The sequence below is a fragment of the Belonocnema kinseyi genome, chromosome 1 (genome assembly GCF_010883055.1).
Source record: "Belonocnema kinseyi isolate 2016_QV_RU_SX_M_011 chromosome 1, B_treatae_v1, whole genome shotgun sequence".
Taxonomy (NCBI): Eukaryota; Metazoa; Arthropoda; class Insecta; order Hymenoptera; family Cynipidae; genus Belonocnema; species Belonocnema kinseyi.
The window spans coordinates 181,084,140-181,102,326 of record NC_046657.1 but is presented as its reverse complement, the minus strand read 5'-3'; the positions used below and the strand labels follow the sequence as shown (position 1 = coordinate 181,102,326).

At 34.9% G+C, this 18,187-nt stretch overlaps 1 protein-coding gene across 5 annotated transcripts in view; it reads left to right on the top strand.

The window, feature by feature from the left end:
* The window catches only part of LOC117182856 (four and a half LIM domains protein 2), a 912,604-nt gene that overhangs the window by 877,631 nt on the left and 16,786 nt on the right, over positions 1 to 18,187 (top strand). The gene's annotated exons all lie outside the window — the stretch shown is intronic.

Below are 18,187 nucleotides of genomic sequence, written 5' to 3'. Positions count from 1 at the left end.
CTACATTACATCTGGCAGGAATTTTACCGCCAAGTTCGAAAGTTCGCACGCTAACTCCGGACCCGTTATCACACACTTAACAAGTCAAAGCTGCTGAGCATCAGGCAGCATATTGTTGAGAGAATACGGATACTATCAAAACAAAAACATCATAACCAAGGAGAAGGAACAGAAAGAGAGGTATCGAGACCTTATGAGGGAGTTGCAACGATTGTACCCGGAATATTCTGTTAAACTAATCGCCCTATCATCGACGATCTTGGAGGTGCCAAGCTTTCACTTGCTAATGGCCTAAAAAGCATCCCTGCGTGTCAAGAATATGCTAAAACACTTGCGGGAAAAATGCAGAAGGCGGTAGTCCTTGGGTCGCTCCGTGTTCTTAGGGTGCACGAGGCTTTTGCTGGATCGTCGTATTAATTCCTTTACAGACTGTAAACACCTGTCTCAAGATCGTGAGACGTTGTTGTGGCTGAAATTTTACCGCGATTTCTCTGGGAGCGGGAGCAATTTTCCAGATTAGCACCCGCTCCCGACGAAATCCTGCGGTTGTCCTTATGTCTGCTCGCAGACAGACGGGCATACATAAATACAGATAGACCGACCAACAGACACATAGTTTGACTGCAAAATGCAATTATTGATTTTCGATTATTTTTTATGCGGTCAAAATTTGAATTTTTAATTTTTCAAGAAATTTCAAACAGTTGTTATGATAATCTTGTAGGGCTATCGAAAATTACATTTTTCTTTTCAAGTTTTATAGAGGCAAAAAACGGTAACAAGCTGAATATGAGCAAAACTCCTTCTCCACAGGCCTTTAATGATTATTCAAAAAATCTAAATAGATTGAAGAATGGCTACATATTTTATATTAAAAAATATGGATCATTGTATTTTTCGAGTTTATTGCGAAAACGGTTTATTTTAATACAATTAAGCTTCTGTAGAAATATGCCTAGAATTTTTTCTCTATAAAAAAGGTTATTTTCCTTATTCACATAAAAACAATAGTTTGGCTAGAAAATAGGAAAAAGGATTCATTGTTGGTATTTTTATTTTGAAACCTATGTGGTGCAGTTTTCGAGAAAAGATTTCCTAACTACAGATGGGAGCATGACGAAGGTCTGTCTCTCATGGAGTGCATGCAGGATTACGATAAGTCAATTAGTTTATTTAATATCGTTTATTTTTTACTAACTTCAACGGCTTCTTTCTTATCATCACTTCCATGCTAATGAAGTTCATACTTCGTACAACAATGATTTCATATTTCGACCTAAGTTATTTCTGTGACCAGTCACAGGGGTAACTTCCCGCCCCCATGAGACGTTGGAATAGGTCCCGTGTGTGACATAAGTTATTTCTGAGACTAGTCATATCGCCTTCACACCCCCATGAGACATTGAAAAGGGGGTCTTGTGGGACCTAAATTATTTCTGTGACAAGTCATAGAGATGCCTTTCCGCTCCCATTAGACGTTGGAATGGATGTCGTGTGTGACCTATGTAATTCAACACTTCGTACCGACATTTTCCTTCTTTTCTCTAGAACTTTCAGCCGAAAGGTAAAAATATATGAAACATAAAATATGTATTTTTAAAAGATCTACAATTTTTATGTGAAGCTTTTTTGTAAATTTTCATTATTTAGTCAAATAAACGGAAAAACTTGAAATTTTTATAGTTTTTTTATGGTATTGACCTTAAAAATAAAATTTCCGGGTATTTTCACTATCACATTCGTGATTAACGCGTCAAAATACATAGTTATACGGAGTTGCAAATTAATCTAAGGTAATCGCTTTTCGGAAGTCCACCCAAAACTGCCACTTCTTAGCTCTTATGTAAGAAAATATAGTTATAAACAATATGAAATTGTTGATACAACTTTATTTCTTAAATTTCATTATGTATTACTTTGCTAACTAAAAAGTGTGGTAAAATGGATTAAATTTCAGTAGAAATTGCAACTATCGAACATCAACAAAGAAGAAGATAGTTGTAAATAATAATAATTTGCTTAAATAATTATTTTGTGGCATTGAATTAATTATTAACTCACACTTAGTGTGAAGTAGACAAGTGGTTAAAAATTTTAGAAAAAATGACATTTTCTAGCATTATTTTATAATAAAAATAGCGATATTAATAAATTGTTTGAACAATTGATTTTGTTAAAAACTTTGATTCTCTAGCATTATTCTGAGATAAAATTATTAACAACAATAATAAATATAGCAAGATGGTCATCCACGATGCACCCGGTAGAACTGGTAGAAACTTAGCAGAAACTTGCAACTGAAGAAAACCCGAATAAAGCCGGGAGAGAAATATTATACCGGGACATTTCCCTTATTTTATAATTTGTGCGTTTTGTAATTTTTGAAAGTTTCCAAGTATAAAGCATATAGTTTTCAAATTGTTTAGAATAATTCAACTTTAAAGGTTCATAATATTTCTCACAATGCTTAATATCCTGAAATTTTCAACGGTTTTGTATACGCAGTTCTAAAATAATTTAATCTCTAAGGGCTTCAAACTAAAGTTTTTTCTTATATTAAGTTTTAGATTAATTTGTGGAGGTTTCAAATTTTTAATTTCACAATACACTGCGGTCTCGCGTTAAAAGTTTCCGTTATAGAGGACAAGATGGTCCAAGGGGGCGAGAGAAAAGCGCTGGGAGCTCACCGAAGCAACTTTACAACATTGCAGGAGTGTATGAAAAAAGCGGACAGTACTTTTGGGTTAGGGTTACTTTGGAGGAAGAAGTTCATGACGGATGTGAGGGAGAGAAATGCAAATGAGGACAATGAAGATAGGAAGGATGACGTAGAAGTTTGTGATTGTATCTAATAGGGATGGAATGGAAAGGATTAAGGAACAGATAAACGACTTACTAGGCAAAAGGCAAGAGGGTAAGATGATACTAGGAGGAGAGTTAAATGCGACAATTGGAAGGGAAGGATGCTTCTACACGAGGGGCTAATCACTCTCAAATCAGTGTAAACGTTCAAATTTAACGTCCACCTTACTGATGTTATTGACATTAAAAAGAACATACGCGCCTTATTCGCTTTAACTGAAACCGTCATACTACAAATGGTGTAAACTCATAGTGTGAATACAGTGATAGCACTAGGCAGCGATCTGACTTCTAGCGGACGCTCCTTATGAACGTTATTTACACTAACCGCAGTAACCGCGCGCAGTGACTCTATTATCGTCCTTATACGAGTCCTTACATTCATTATTTCATATGTTTGAGAAATTATTTGAGTTTGATTTCCTATTAGTATTTTCGTCGAGATTTTCGTGTATTGTTCCTTTCATTAATAATATATGTGTGAACTAACTTGTAAATATATGGAATTTGTTTTTCGGAACGAGGACGAATAATTCTGACTTCCAGCTCGATGATATAATTATAATTATAATTTCAAATAAATATTTTCGACGGCCAATTAATCTAGCACCTCCAGAACAGAATTTCGAAATTCTTCATAGCTCAGAATTTTTGTCTTTTTTTAGACTTTTTTGTGCGCTATATGAAATGTTTGGGCTCTTTTTTAAAAAAATTAGTTTTCTTGTGGAGGTGCTACCTTACGTAAACCTAGCACTTCCACATCCAAAAATACAAAATAATAAAAATCCAATTAAACCCGAATTTTGGGTGAACTTTCAAATAAGCAAATGAATTATTTGGCAATAAATCAATTGTTTAATTGGAGTAATCAAATTTTCAGTGAAAGAAAATTTTTCATAATAAAGAAAACCAATATTAAAAAAGCAGTTACATTTTCAAACAGAGTTATAAATAAAATGATGAATTTGTAATTAGAATAATATTTTCGGCCAGAAAATAAATTTTCAACCGGGAAGATTGATTTCTACCAAAAAAGGTGAATTTGCATTTAAAAAGATAAATTGTCAACAAAAAATTTGGTAACTAAATTTTCAGGTGAAACAATGTTCAACCGAACTAATACGTAATTTACTCAATTTCAATGTGAAAATATATTTCAAACATTTAAAATTTTTTTTAAATTTGAATTTTAAGTAAGAAAAAAGTAGCGCAAGTAGGTCAAAGGAACAAGGAAAAAACTATAAATTATGAGGAAATGAAGTGCACTTCCCGCACCAAAAATAAAACTCAGGATAATTCCTGGATTTTCCCGGATTTTTTTAAGTTCCCGGACGATTCCCGGATTTCCTTAAATTTCCGCACAGTGGACACCCTGCCATTGTATTTTTATTCATCAATAATTGATTATTACTTTATTAGATTTGAGTATTTGATCGATTATTTCCATTTTTTCATTAAAAAAAAACCAAAATGAACAAATACACAAAAACTGATAATTATGTCTTACTCCCCAGCAAATGCTGTGATTTTTGCTTTATTTTTGAACGTTACATGTTTTACGAAATTGATTATAATTAACTAATTACTCTCTGACTGTTTCAAAATAGTACGAAATACGAATTCATACAGTTAACGCACAGCTTTTTCATTGACGCGTTTTTCCCCTTCAAAATATTAGAAATACTCTGCAGTCGATCTACTGTTGTGCCGCCTGACGTCACTTCGACTGGTTTGTACACGCAAAGGATCGCTTTATGAGACAGCGCGATACACTATTTTCGTTATTTCCTAAGTAATTCACGTTCCAAACACTATTTTCATTCTCTTCCTTAAATTGGCGTTCGAGTTACGAAAAATACGGGTCTATCAAGCCAGCACCTCCACAAACGAAATTTCCAAATTTCTTAATGTCAGAATTTTGGGCTTTTTTTGGGCTTTTTTGGGCTTTTTTTGGGCTGTATTGCCGATTTTTGGGCTCCGCTACTTTTTGTGAAAATTCAAATTTTGAGTGGAGGTGCTGACTTGAATCAAGCCAGCATCTCCACTATATAAAAATTGAAAGAAAAAAAAATCAAACACGTCAGAATTTTGGCCTTTTTTGGGCTCATGAACGCAAAAACAACCAATTTCCAAAAACCAACCCTACAAAATATAAAACCACCCCCTATGTAAAAAATCAAATTCGGAAAAAACAAAAAACACCAGAATTTTGGGCTCTGAAATGCATAAAAAAAATTTTTAAACTACCTCTATTTTCAAAAACCACCCTCTAGTAAGAAATAAAATTTGCAAAATCCAAAATGCAATAGATTTTGGTTCATTTTAGAGTCTCAAATGCACTTAACATTATATTACAAAAACCACCCCTGTGTAAAGAACGTCAACCTAATAATAAAAACTTAACCTTGATATTGGCATTTTCGAACAGCCCAAAAATCAGAGACTCCATCTGAACCGTAAAATTTGAAAAATATCAGAGACTATAGTAACACTGTAATATTCCGAAAAAGATTGGTTTACACAAAATTATGTTTGATTGTTAAAAAGAGACAGTTTTTTAACGTCAAGTGGTCGGGATCAAAAATCGGAGTAGGTATTTTTAAGAAGCCCAATAATCATAAACTCTACTGACACTGGAAAATTCTCAAAAATATTAATTTTTGACAAAGTCATATATACCTGGTAGAGAACGGTTGATTTTATAAGTTAAGGGTTGAAGCCCAAAAATCGGAGTGGATATTTTCGAGGAGCCTAAAAATCAGTGACTAAATTAACACAAGAAAATTATCAAAAATATTATTTTTTGCCAAATTCGTATAAACGTGGTAGAGAAGGTTTGATTTTATAAGTTAAGGGTTGAAGCCCAAAAATCGAAGTCGATATTTTCGAGGAGCCCAAAAATCAAAGAATACATTGACACTAGAAAATTCTCAAAAATATTATTTTTTGACAAATTTATATACCATACGTGGTATAGAAGGGTTGATTTTATTCGTTAAGAGTTGAAGCCCAAAAATCAGAGTAGGTATTTTCGAGGAGCCCAGAAATCAGATAATCTACTGACACTGGAAAATTCTCAAAAATATTATTTTTTGACAAAGTCATATGTATGTTGTAGAGAAGGGTTGATTTTATACGTTAAGGGTTGAAGCCCAAAAATCGAAGTGGATGTTTTCGAGGAGCCCAAAAATCATAGACTGCATTAACCCTAAAAAATTCCCATAAATATTAATGTATATATAACCATGTATATATGACTTTGTCAAGAAATATATTTTTGAGAATTTTCTAGTGACAATGTAGTCTTTGATTTCTGGGCTCCTCGAAAATACCCACTCTAATTTTTGGGCTTCAACCCATAACGTATAAAATCAACCCTTCTCTACCACGTATATACGAATTTTTCAGAAAATAATATTTTTGCGAATTTTCTTGTGTTAGCGTAGTTTCTGATTTTTAGGCTCCTCGACAATATCCACTCCGATTTTTGGGTTTCAACCCTTAACTTATAAAATCAACCCTTCTCTACCACGTATATACGATTTTGTCAAAAAATAATATTTTTGAAAATTTTGTAGTGTTAATGCAGTCTTTGATTTTTGGGCTCCTAGAAAATACCCACTCTAATTTTTGGCTTCAACCCTTAACGTATAAAATCAACCCTTATCGACCACGTATATATGACTTTGTCAAAAAATAATAGTTTTGAGAATTTTCTAGTGTTAATCTAGTCTCTGATTCTTGGGCTCCTCGAAAATATCCACTTCGATTCTTGGGCTTTAACCCTTAACTTATAAAATCAACCCTTCTCTACCACGTTTATATGACTTGTCAAAAAATAATAAGGAGAATTTTCTAGTGTCAGTAGAATCTCTGATTTTTGGGCTCCTCGAAAATATCCACTCTGATTTTTGGGCTTCAACCCTTAACGTATAAAATCAACCCTCCAGTACCACGTTTATACGACTTTGTCAAAAAATAATATTTTTGAGAATTTTCTAGTGTCAGTAGAATCTCTGATTTTTGGGCTCCTCGAAAATACCCACTCTGATTTTTGGGCTTCAACCCTTAACTTATAAAATCAACCCTCCAGTACCACGTTTATACGACTTTGTCAAAAAATAATATTTTTGAGAATTTTGTAGTGTTAATGTAGTGTTTGATTTTGGGCTCCTCGAAAATACCCACTCTAATTTTTGAGCTTCAAACCTTAATATAAAATCAACCCTTCTCTACTACATACATAGTACTTTGTCAAAAATTAATATTTTTGAGAATTTTCCAGTGTCAGTAGATTCTCTGATTTTTGGGCTCCTCGAAAATACCCACTCTGATTTTTGGGCTTTAACTCTTAATGTATAAAATCAACCCTTCTCTACCACGTTGATATGACTTTGTCAAAAAATAATATTTTTTAGAATTTTCTAGTGTCAGTAGAATCTCTGATTTTTGGGCTCCTCGACAATATCCACTCCGATTTTTGGGCTTTAACCCTTAACTTGTAAAATCAACCCTTCTCTACCAAGTTTATACGACTTTGTTAAAAAATAATATTTTTGCAAATTTTCTAGTGTCAGTAGAATCTCTGATTTTTGGGCTCCTCGAAAATACCCACTCTAATTTTTGGGCTTCAACCCATAACGTATAAAATCAAGCCTTCTCTACCACGTATATACGACTTTGTCAAAAAATAATATTTTTGAAAATTGTGTAGTGTTAATGCAGTCTTTGATTTTGGGGCTCCTAGAAAATACCTACTCTAATTTTTGAGCTTCAACCCTTAACATATAAAATCAACCCTTCTCTACCACATACCATATGACTTTGTTAAAAATTAATATTTTTGAGAATTTTCCAGTGTCAGTAGATTCTCTGATTTTTGGGCTCCTCGGAAATACCCACTCTGATTTTTAGGCTTCAACTCTTAACGTATAAAATCAACCCTTATCGACCACGTATATATGACTTTGTCAAAAAATAATATTTTTGAGAATTTTCTGGTGTTAAAGTAGTCTCTGATTTTTGGGTTCCTCGAAAATATCCACTGCAATTTTTGGGCTTCAACCCTGAACTTATAAAATCAACCCTTCTCTACCATTCTCCGATTTCTCCGATTTTTGATCCCGAATACTTGACGTTAAAAAACTGTCCCTTTTTAACAATCAAACATAATTTTGTGTAAACCAATCATTTTCGGAATATTACAGTGTTACTATAGTCTCTGATATTTTTCAAATTTTACGGTTCAGACGGAGTCTCTGATTCTTGGGCTGTTCGAAAATGCCAGTATCAAGGTTTAAGTTTTTATTATTAGGTTGACGTTTTTTTACACAGGGGTGGTTTTTGTAATATAATGTTAAGTGCATTTGAGACTCTAAAATGAGCCAAAAATCTAGTGCATTTTGGATTTTGCAAATTTTATTTTTTGCTAGAGGGTGGTTTTTGAAAATAAAGGTAGTTTTCAAATTTTTTTTATGCATTTCAGAGCCCAAATTCTGGTGTTTTTTGTTTTTTCCGAATTGGATTTTTGATTTTTTTCTTTCAATTTTTATATAATGGAGGTACTGGCTTGATTCAAGTCAGCACCTCCACTCAAAATTTGAATTTTCACAAAAAGTAGCGGAGCCAAAAAATCGGCAATACAGCCCAAAAAAAGCGCAAAATTCTGACATGAAGAAATTTGGGAATTTCGTTTGTGGAGGTGCTAGCTTGATAGACCTGGAAAATACCTTATTTTCTTTAAGCTTCTTACTGATCTTTCTGAATAACGAGTTACATTAAACCTTGCATTAAACACACAATGATTCCCTATCGCCTTCATTATTTACAGTAATTCTTTGCATTAATTACACTAATTCGAGAGTGATTTGCCCCTAGCCTCTACAAAAAGCGACAAAGTTTTGAAAAAAGATCGAACGATAAGATAATAAATAAAGAGGGGAAGGTTCTAAGGGACTCAATGGAGGGTAGAGGCTGAACGGTCGCAAATTTTGTGGTAACAGGATAGGAAGAGGGAGAATACACGTATGTGAGTAAGTTAAGATTGTGGATAAAAGGGAAGGGCTGCGGAAGGCACGATGGAGAAGAAGTATCGATATGAGAAAGGGTGACATGAACGATGGAGGCGATAGAAAAGTAAAACAGCTAGGAAAGGCACTCTTTGAAGGCCCTAGTGAAAATTCCTATATAGGTTCCTATATAGAAACCTACATTGGATCCTATATATGTTCCTACATAGGAACCTATATGTTTCACCTATAGGTACCACATATAGGAAATGACATAGGATCATATAAAGGGTCCTATATAGGTTCCTGTATAGGATCCTATATAGAATCCTGTATATGTTCTGTATGAAACTATAGTTAGGTACCATTATGTAGGATCATATGTAGTTTCCTATATAGGATTCTATATACGAATCTATAATAGAGGACCTGGTAATAAGGGAGGCATTTAGATTGTTGTTTAAGAAGAAAGGGCCGGAAAGGGAAATGCCTAATTATATTTTTAGGAGGCAGACGAGGCAGGCGTGTTCGTGGGAAAAGGAGAACAGGGGTAAGGGTGGAAAGATAGAGGTTGAAAGGGAATACTATTTTAGAACTAATTGGCTGCATTTGAATGAAGTGAGCCGGATGCAAGAAAGGGGAAAACAGGTATATGAGATGGTTAAGAAAAATTGCTTGGAAAGCAAAAAGGCGGCAGAGGATAAGGAAGTCAAGGTTTACCAGGGACTATGTGCGGATTATACCAAGTGAGAGAGCGCAATATTTGTGTAAGAAAGGAGAGAAAGGAAGTCAGGAGCTTATAGCGAGGATGAGATGTGGGTACATAGAGAATTTGAATAGGTTTTGGCTTTGTAGGGAGAAGAGGATGTGTGAATTGTGCGGAAAAGGGATGAAAGTTTGTAAAACTAGTGGGACGACTGTTTGGAGGTGAAAAGGAGTGTCAGAATCATGGAGGTATTGATGCATAAAAGGGAGACAGAGGGCATTAGCATGTTTGAAGGGGGTGTTGGGTAAGATGGAGAAAAAGAAAGGGAAGGAGAAAGAGGAATGGAGAAAAAAGATTGTAAATAGGAGATGTAGTGGATATAAGTAAAATTTTAATATTTTTAATAGTAGATAAGTATTAGGTATTAGCCGCGGAGGCAAAGTTTGGCAATGCGAGGTAAAACGAGAAAGTAGGAAAATAGCTTTTTATAGTTAGATCCAAGAAAATGCTGTAAATAACGGAAGTGTAAGCAAGTCAATTTTTTAAGGTAAGCAGACCGAAAAGGAAATGTTTATATGCTTTAGGCATATCAAAAATTTAAATAAAATGGCAAAATTTGGAGGCTTGTTGTGAGCCTCCAATATGTTTGTGTAACTTGAAATTTTTGGCCGCTTATTGTGCACCGTATTTACTGCGGTCTCAATCTACAGTCACTGATATCTATATCGGCTATCTGGGTCAAATCTGTAGCTGGTGCTATTTGCCTACGAGAACGATTTGCCGATCACAACCTTAGCAGGCCCTGGAGGGCCGAACGAGCGAAAGGGATAATTTAACGTAGAATCCAAATAATAATAAATTTAAGGTACATTTTACTGTTTTTTTTTTTTTTTTTAGTTTTGATTGCATGATACTGAAGAGATACTACATGGGTACTATAAGGGTACGCTATCCGCCAGGGATCCACGCTGACTGAAACTGCATCGTATTTATGAAATACCAGTGGGGTGATCTTTTAAGATCTTGATTTCATATTTAATTTTAACCCATTCATGAGTACATTAATGAATCGCAGATTTTCAAGCATTTTAAAGAACGTGGAATAACTGATTTAAAGCGGAGTGCAAAGGTGACAGATTAAAAATGTAGCCAACTGATTGGACTTTCATTCTATGAAGCTGCAAATGACAGATATGCAATTCAAACCGACTAACTTTCTATCGGTTCCTTTTTCCTGCGTTGTAGAGACGGTCCAACACAGTAATTTTTTTTAAATTCGTGTATAATAATAATAATTTTAGAATCGCGGATTATAAATCTGAATTCAAAATGTTTTAACTTTAAATGGCGAACCTAATATGTCAAAGAAAATTTTTAAAATCCAACGAATTTGTTCTAGGCTTTTTGGGTTCGCTTATTGCAAATCCGAAGCATAAATTTAGAATTTCATGCTAGAGAAATCGCTATATGCACGAAAAAAAAAATCTTACTGTATGTACATTGCAAGTGTTTTAATGCAATGGTAAATTTATTACAGTAGGACCTGTCGCATCGGGACTCATCGCATTGAAATCCTCAGAGGGAAGTAGTCTCCACTCGTAAACTTCTCCACTGACTGTGATAGGTAGCCGCATGCGTGTAGAAACGCAACAGACTTCACGCGACGGAAGTCAGTGCTGTATGCATGGAAATTGACCGACCTATACTGGTCGGTCATATTTCAGGACTTTGTACGTTTTGAGATACGTCGCTACCAGAAGGTGTAGCTAAGATTTGTTTCTGCGATCTGCCTGACCAAAACTGGAGACCCGGTCCGTCCTGATCCAACGAGCCCTACTGTACTTTACTAACGTAATAAAGAAATTCTAAATACGACCTCGGAATCGTAATCAGTTATCCCAACAACATCCTGTCGAAATTTCTACATTTTTGCTGCCATTTTGTTTAAAAATTTTTGACTCCAGAATCATCATCAGCGACCCCAAATACCGCCAGTAGCGATTTTCAGGTAATTATGTGAACTTTTTCATTTGTGCCGAAATTCGCGTTCGTCTGGCCCAAGTGCGGCGTCCAACTGAATAAAGATATTAGTTAATGTATAGAATTCGTGAAAATAAAACCAAGAATCCAACAAAATTTAATCAAATTCAATCCAGTCAATATAAAGAAACCTTTTAAGGCCATGTGACGAGAGGGTCACGTGACCAAACCTGGTCTTCAATTTTTCTTTCCCTACTTATGTCTACACGAAATGAGGTATCGCTTTGAAAGTTTGGGAAATGAAAGAGGAGGTAATAAAGTCCATGTCTCTGCTTTGTTCCGGTGGAAATTTTGAGAAAAATTTTTTTTTGAAGAAAATACCAGTGGAAGTTTTCTTTCCCAACTTACGTCCACACGGAATGAGATATCGCGTTAAAAGTTTGGCACGATAAATAGAAGGCATGCAAGAATCTGTCTCTGGTCCTAAATAATTAGAATAGTGAAAAAAGTTTTTTTTTTATAACTACTTTGGAGAAATACCGACGGCGCTGTCGTCAAACCCTGCAAGCAATTTGCAATGTTGCGAATGGGCTAGTTATGAGGTTTATATTGACCAAAGTGGGGCAAAACAACAAAAATCGCTCACGAACATTATGCACAAATAATTCAAAAACTAATGTTTGCACTTGAAATGCAAAGAAACATGTTTGGTCTGACATACGTATCAGTCTGGTATCAGCTGTGTCAAAGCAGCACTAGCGCAGCGAGTAGACAACTTCAAACTTCTAGGGGTCTGTAGGTAAAGCAGATTGCATGATTACCGTCAGAGAAAGCTAAAAGTCAAACTTCTGCTGTAAAACCTAAATGTATCCGCCGAAAATCATTATTTGCATAAATAAACTTTTTTCTTCCTCCGGCTCTTTGCAAGACCACAAACTTGATCAACTGTTATACTCATCACATGGCCTTAATGGGGGGTTCTGATTAGCGGGTAATGGCAAGCTTTGAGAATCCCCTCCCCCCCTCTCTCTTTAAAATCATACCACAAAATTTTCTTATTTCAGGAGATGCAAAAAAAATTCCAAAATAAGGATTTTCAAATTGGGAAAAAAATTTAAATTAAAAGGTGAAAAGTCTGACTGCTAAAAAATGGAGGAACCATATTTTGTATTATTAAAGCGTAAATTTTCTCAACTCAAAACGATGAATGAAAATTCAACATTCGGTTTCAGTTAAAAAATATGCTCGCTACGCGGCCCCATTCTCATTGCTCGCGAAACTTGGCGCCAAGCTAGAACGCCCGACTATTCTCTCGCACTTCGCACTCGTTTTCGAACATATAATGCGTACACTTCAACTAAATTTTCTCAAATATCATAAATATTGGAACTTAAATTGAAAACTGTAATTTAAACTTCTGAGGAATTACAGGAATAAATTAAACTGATTTTTTAAATCAATTTGTCATGTATCCATTTGTCATTAGGATACTTTGCAAATTTTCATCGTGTACCAGAAAAATTGACAAAAATGCCTAAAACTCATAAAAGGTTTAGTAAAAAATGTTCAAAAATCTCTAAATTTTTTAATGTTGGCCTGATAAAAAAATTTACTGCGATTGTTTTTGAATATATTTCATACCTAGTGAAAACTTTGAATAAAATTTCCTAATCTATCAGACCATTTTGTTTGAATATTTTCAAAATTTTTAAAAATATATAACTTTTCTAATTTCCATTGAACTTCAAATTTTCATTTTGATAATTTGCAAGTCTATCCATCTGTAAGAAACTTTTGAAAAATTCCTAAAATTTGAAAGAAATTTAATTTTAAAAATGCTCTACATTTGTTTTTCGCTAGAGATATCTACTGAATGAACTTAAACTTCATTGTAGGACCCTTAAAAAGTGTATTCAAGGCTGACTCAAGTAAAAAAATCCTTTAAAACTTAGTGTGGCTACAACATTCAGGTAACCATACATACAGGCAAATATACAGACACACATACATACAGAGAAACAGTCAGGAACCGACCAAATTTTATGATTTTCGGACTCTGTGAGTGCCGAAACGTAAACATCCGTTCAAAGCCAGAGATTGAAAATTTAGATGATTAAATTGCACTCATGAATGAGAATGTACAAATTAATTTCTAGTTACTAAGAGTATGAAGTTGCTGAATTTACGCTTTATAAATTTGGTAAGAAAATATAATTAAATTACGAGAAAATAGAGGTTAGGATTTTCAAAAATCTTTAGAACTTCTTACTTACTATTTGTGCCCATTCCTAACTTTTTTATTAGAGGAGACACACTTATTTACATTCTCATCAAAAAATGTATTAGATTTGTGTAAAATTTTATCCCTTCCCCACCGTTTTTGTCAAAGTTCCACGTTTCAAGTGATGAGAATATGTGAGTTAAAGACAAAGGAGCTTTAAAAAAAAGTGAATTCGCAATGTAAAATCACATTTTTCGATGATTTGACCTTTAATTTCGGAAGGTGTGTGGACAAATGTAAGGAAAGTGCAAAGACCGGACTCGCAGCCCGAGGTAAGCCAATTATCGAGCGGAAGGAGCGAGAACCAAAAGTCGCCCGCCCTAGGCGCGCTCAATCTTGCGAACGAATTTTAATTTGTTTATGGCCATGTGACGAGTGGGTCACGTGACCAGATCCCTACCTTACCCTCACTTTATTTTATTTCCTAACTTATTTTCACACGAAGCACCACATCGAGTTGAAAATTTGGGATAATAAATAAGAAGCACTAAGAAATTTGGGTCTGGTTCGAAATTTGAATAATCGTGAAAAAAGAAAAAAGATTATTCACAGCAAAAAATTTTTTTCATAATCATACAAATTTAGAACCAGACGCACTATTCTTAGTGCTTCTTGTTTAGTTTCCCAAATTCTCAACTCTATGTGGCGTGTCGTGTTGGAAAATAAAAAAGTGGCAGTAAGGTAGGAATCTGGTGATGTGACCCACTCATCACATGGCCTTAACTGCATAAATATTTTTGGTTCTTCCAGTGCACGTGAAATTTGAGCACTAGAAAAAATTTTCTACGTACTGAATAATCAAAGAGCTCATTTATTGAGATTTAATTCCAAACGTTTTTATAAAAATAAACATATGAGAAATGTCTCCCTTGATTCGATAACAAGCATCATCAGTTTCGTAAAAGTTTTTTCTGTCCGAAGTATACAAACAACCTTAAACTGTTCCTAATCAGAAGAAGGATAACAACAATACATAAATCAATCACAAAAATCTGACTAGAGAAATAAATGATAAAAATTAACTGTTTATAGTTGATAGTCCTTCCACGTTGTTGGGAAGGTATAAATTTAATGGAGGCCTATCAGTTGTGTGCATCGATGTCAATGCAACTGTATAAGGTGAATAAAGTAAGAATCGTACGCCTCTGAATCTCACTGATTCGAATGGCATGGAGGCATATGCTGCCCTATTGAACAGATTGCATCTGAATGGAAACAGAATCTATTACACGACCAACATCTGAGTGTACAAGATTAACCCAACGTGGATAGTAATGCATCCAACATGTGGCTTTGGAGGGGCGAACTCTTTCTAGAAACGGGAGTATTTATCTTAGCCAGACAAGGTAATCAGCGCGAGAAATTACCAAAAGCATATACTCCACTTAACTGTGGATGATCGGTACCGGTCATGCGGCTATCTCAATGAATCCGTCAGGCACATCATTGATGACTGTAGAAAGTTAGCACGTAATGAGTATACTTACAAGCATAGGAATGTTACAAAGATTATACGCCAGCAGATTGCATTGAACCGGAATTTATTGCAGTAATGGATGCCCTTTTATAGGTACGTCCAAATAGCTGTCCTCGAAAACGAGAACTACCGCCTATACTGGGATCAGCCGTACATTGTGGTGTTTAATAAGCAGGCGCAGTACGTAAAAGTTAACGACGTGACAATTTCCGGAGGCGGTAACATCCATAAGGGCTTATGACTGAGTTCTAGATGTATAGCCTACTAAGGCAAGAAATAATGAGGTTGTGGAAATTAAAAAAGGTTACTATTCTTACTCTCGTTATTTCAGCTCCGTGACAAGTCCACGCGAGCCTAATGCGTCACATGGAGAAACTAAGGATTGATAGGGGGCTAGCTGCAGTTTAAAAGGCAATTTTACTGACCACCTACGAATAATCTGCCTTCAGGATTTTATGGAAGACAATTCTCAAAGTAAATCTCTATTTTATTTTTATTTTAAATTTTCCGAGTTGTGTGTTTTAAACCGTAAATTTTTCTACCTTAAATCCTCCGACGATTCTAATGTCTTCTAATCAATTCGTCATGATATTATGTCCCTAACATGACAACGGTGCCAGTGCACATCCTGCCGTAAGCATTTTGTAATAACTAATAATTGAACGCATTTTCTTTAAAATGAACCTTTTTCGTCCCAGGCACATTAACGGTACCGGGTTCCATCTTGCTACAACCCTCAGCGGTCTCCGGTAACAGGACAGTTGGCAACGTTGGTTTTTTTAATTCACCAGGTCCCTGTCTACAATTTTTGATAAACATTTTTTATCTAAGAGGTAAAAGGTTGTAAACTACGTTTTACTATCCCCTTTATCGCCACGGTGCCGAGGGTTGCGGCAGGATGGGACCCGGCACCGTGAGTTTTTCTCACTGTATGCATTGAAACGCACACTCTAGTGTTTTTTAATGTGCCTGGGATGAAAAAGGTTCATTTTAAAGAAAATGCGTTCAATAATTAATATAATGATCGGGCTCTTGGACTAACAGTGGGACTCAACACCGGCTCCTGTAAGGACCTATGACGGCAGATTTCCTATAAATAACAAATAAATATATAATGTAAAAATGTAAGAATGTAAGGGCAACTTTATTTGCAAAAATGTTTAACATTTTTTTCAATACTAGTTAGATTCGTTGGCTTTAAAGAAAGGGGACCTATAAATATTCAAGCTTAGTTCTCATTTGAAGGACCCTTAGCACATAAAAAAGTTTCCAATTTCTGTTTTTCCAAGTGATTTTTCTGATTGTATGTAAAGTAAAACATTACTGTAAAATATTAACATAATAAAAGCAACATGACAGGTAACTAAAGTTTTGTTAAAAAAATGCAATGTGTTTTCCAGATTATTATTTTTAATTTGAATTTTTTTTCAAATTTAATATATATTTTTTAGTTTTTTCTACATGCTAATTGCTTTATTTCGGTGTGCAGTACTTGCAGGTAAACATTTTCAATTCTTGATTTACGTTGATTTTAAATAAAATTATTTGGAAAAGGGCTTTGATTAGCTTTGTTCTCGTTCCTCACAGCGAAAAGCAGTTAAGGGTATCCGATTTTACGGTATCCGAAAACCATACAAAATTACTTTTTAGGCTTTGAAAACAAAGTAATCAATAAATACTTCTGACAAAAACTCCTTTGTTATGTGCTACACGGAATTGTCATCTTTTTATTGATTTTTATTAGGAACTGTAAATTTTCGATTACATTCTTTCACTTTTCACTTTGCCCTTTCTACTAGATATAAGATAAGACCTGAAAAATTAAAGAAGTTGATGAAATGTTTGAATGATTCGTTTGCCGTGACCACCGAAAACATGAAGCAAGTCATGTGTATAATTAAATTTTCTCTACTAATATATCAGATAAATTTACATGTTTCTCAAAACCTTTATAGTTTTTGAGTTGAAATTCTTAACTATCAATTATAAGTTCTAAGATAATTAACAATGTACTAAATACACGTCCCTAAACTTGACGACGTGGAGACATCCTAAAAAGGTATTTTTCGAGTATTTGGTAGCATTTTGCTAAGACATACAATGACGTGATTTGATTTTTTTACGGAGGTATTGCATTGTGCTAAAATGTACAAGATAGCCAAGTTTTATAAAGAAACACTACTTAGTTAAGTTACTAGAGATTTGATACACAAAAGTGCCGTATATGTGGAGAATACCCCATATACATAGTATTTATAATAAGAAAATAATAATTTTATACACATATATATATATATATAATTAAAAATTTGTCATAAGGACAACCGCAGGATTTCGCCGGGAGTGGTTGCTAATCTGAAAAATTGCACCCGCTTCCAGCGAAATCGCGGTAAAATTTCAGCCATAACCACGCCTCACAACCGTGAGATAGGTGGTTACAGTCTGTAAAGGGATCAATACGACGATCCAGCAAAAGCCTCGTGGACCCTAAGAACACGGAGCGACCCAAGGACTACCGCCTTCTGCATTTTTCCCGCAAGTGTTTTAGCATATTCTTGACACGCAGGGATGCTTTTTAGGCCATTAGCAAGTGAAAGCTTGGCACCTCCAAGAGCGCCGATGATAGGGCGATTAGTTTAACAGAATATTCCGGGTACAATCGTTGCAACTCCCTTATAAGGTCTCGATACCTCTCTTTCTGTTCCTTCTCCTTGGTTATGATGTTTTTGAAGATACCGTGCATCCTCTTATCTAGGAGCTGTTCACGAAACTTTTTCTCTTGTGCTTGCTTAATCCGGGCTTTCAGGAGTGAGTACTCGAGATGGATTAGATTTGATGCATTTTGCTCACCCCTAATACTGAAGTCAAGTCCG